The sequence below is a fragment of the Peromyscus leucopus genome, chromosome 8b (genome assembly GCF_004664715.2).
Source record: "Peromyscus leucopus breed LL Stock chromosome 8b, UCI_PerLeu_2.1, whole genome shotgun sequence".
NCBI lineage: Eukaryota > Metazoa > Chordata > Mammalia > Rodentia > Cricetidae > Peromyscus > Peromyscus leucopus.
Genome location: NC_051086.1, coordinates 31702313 through 31705163, shown reverse-complemented (window position 1 = coordinate 31705163; position 2851 = coordinate 31702313). Strand labels below are relative to the sequence as shown.

The following is a 2851-nucleotide window of genomic DNA, read 5'->3' as shown; positions in this document are numbered from 1 at the left end:
GTGGACTCTATGCTCTGTGATGGTCATTAAGAAAGGGAGGGGTGATATATAAATGGATAAGAAGAAATTAACAAGCACTTCAAAGGTTTTCTGTAAGTTGGATATGGGCGAGGGACTAGGGACCACCAGGAAGGAGAGGAATTTGTACCAGATCCTGGGTTCCTTGCCATAGATTTTGGCCATAAAAATACCCAGTGCAAGAGCAGGAAGTAGCAAAAAAGGAGTGTCTAATAGAGTGTGGGAGGAAGGATTGACACCGTGACAAAGGTGAAAGACTTGCTCTCCTTCCTGGGACCTTGTCTCCTCTAGGGACAGGTATCTAAACTACTTGGAAGGACAGCCCTGTGATTCTCCAGGAATAAAGAGAGACTGGTTGTGTTCAGAGAGAAAGCTGAGGGCTCAGAGCCAGGGATTAACTGTGCAAGCACGTTTCCAGGCAGTAGCTGTCCTGTGAAGAAGATTCACATCCATTTTGAAGCAGAACTGCCTTCAGTTTCACTTCTACACACATCCTATCTGGCATGCTGTAAGAATATGGAGGCCTGGTTGCCTCTTACTTCCTGCGCTGTGATGGCAACATATGCCCACATCACCTGCCAGGTGGCCTTCTGTGACTTGGAGATGCAGTAGACCCACTACAAGACGGACTAGCACCGTTAAAGTCTGCATCTCCAAGTGGCCAATATGGCCCATGTCACCACTGAAGGCCTCGAGGAACCAGTAGGCTGTGGTGATGGTGGTGGGGCAAGAACATGGCCACCCACTACACGATCTGCATTAAGAAGTTTGCCAGCCTCAATGCCCAAGAAAAATTGCCGTAAGTCCTGCCCGTATGTCGAGCTGGAGATGAAGGTGGTGCAGGCTGTGAATCACCAAGAAGAGATGATGAATAAGAATGTGGAGAAGGAACTAGGTGTGAAGAGTGTGGGCAAGGTGCCGTCAATGTAGCCATTAAGGCTCCATCATTCCCATATCCCCATAAAGGACTTTGACTTCGGCAAAAGAGTCCAGGAGTGGCAAGGCTGGGGACTCACAACTAAGCCTGGGTGGAGAAGCTGCCCCAACTCCCATGCTTTGATCAGCAGATGAAGTTTATCAAGCAGCAGGTGTAGGAAATAGAGGAAGAGGAAGAGAGGAGGAGGAGGGAGGAGGAGGAGGACCTAGATGAAGAAGATTGAGAACATACTAATGCTGATGAAGAATTTGGCTATGAAGAAACAGGTACCATGGACCACACGGAGGATGCGGAAGATGAAGAGTCTGGGCCAAGCCCACACTCAGGCGCTGTCTCAAGAGCAGAGTGCTTATTTTGTTCCCACCATTCATTATCCTCATGAAGAATGTGACTCATAGGACCAAACCCCACAGCTTCATTATTCTTTATACAGAATATCTCTCAGACAGATTAATGACATGAGAGGAAGCTGGCATTGGCAAGATTTACTTGTGGGACAATGAGAAGAAAATTGTTCTTCCTTGCAGAAGGCAGTCCAGGCACACAAGAATGACAAAAGCCACTACAAGCTCTTCACATATGGTGATGCTACTTTAGAATCCCCAGAGGGCTGTGATTTTAGGAGTAGCTCCACAGATCACAGGGAGGCTGATGAGGCTGAGGAGTTGCCTTCAGACAGGATCTTGGAATGTGATGATGAAACCATGGTGCTGATTCTTCCTTCCTGTGCCAGAGCAGCTCATCACTCCTAGATGAGGTACTACAGACGGTGATTTGGCTTATCAAGAGCTGTGGAAGTTGCTAGAAACCAGAAGGCTGTGGGCTGGAGCAGCTCTCATGTAGGAGTGAGCTGTGCAGTATGTCCAAAGGATGAGATCAAAACAGATACTGAAGACAGGCATGAAACAGTGCCAGCCAACAGATGCACTCCAGGACCCAGGTGGGATTCCGAGAGGCTGAGACCGAGATGCATTTCCTGCCATACTTTCTTCTTGCCTGAGGACCAGTGGAAGCCAGACTGTGGAATAGATTTACTGCTACTTCATTTGTTCTTCCCAATTAAAACAAAAAGTCAGAATGAAAAAAGGGAGAAGACATACAAAAATGTAATTGAAAAAAACTCACTCCCAAGCCAGGTATGGTGGTGCATGCTTGGAATCCCAGCTCTCTAGAGGTAAAGACAGGAAGATTGGAAATCCATCCTAAGGTATTCAGTGAGTTCATTCTCAGCTCAGGCTACATAGATCATGCCACTCCCCAAACTAAACCTAAACAAAGCTATATACCAAGAGATAAAGCCACCAATAATACTAGACTCAGAGAAAACATAGATATTAGAACTATTAGTTTAGAACTTTAATTTTTTTTTAACTATTTTTTTTTTTTTTTGAGGCAGGATCTTACCATGTAAGTCAGGCCTCAAATATGCAATTCTTCTGGCTTAATGTTCTCAGTGGTGGAATTACAGGCATGTACCTCCATGGCTATAAACTTTAAAGCCCCCAAAGTTAGAAACTGTACAGTAATTATAGTTGCTATATTAGTGAATTAAACTGGAGATGTATCTTGGTAGAGGGCATACACAGAGCTCTAGGTTTGATACCAAGCACTGCACAAACCAGATGTGGTAGTACACATCTGTAATCCCAGCACTTGGGAGGTAGAAGTTGGAAGATTAGAAGTTTAAGATCATCCTCAACTACATAGGAAGTTCAAGTCCAGCCTGAATTAGAGACCCTGTGTCAAAAAACAAAATATAGAAAATATATTAAAGGATCTAATACAAATAGTAGATAACTTACAGGAACATATGGGAAGTTTCCATGAAAGTAGAAAGAATGTGTAAGAAAAAGTGAAACGAAAATAGTAGAAATAAAAACATTAGATGTTGTAAGT

At 44.3% G+C, this 2851-nt stretch overlaps 1 pseudogene; it reads left to right on the top strand.

Annotated features, from left to right (window-relative positions):
* The first annotated feature begins 1226 nt into the window (after positions 1–1226).
* On the top strand, positions 1227–1955 carry LOC114706373 (annotated as a pseudogene).
* Positions 1956–2851: the final 896 nt, after the last annotated feature.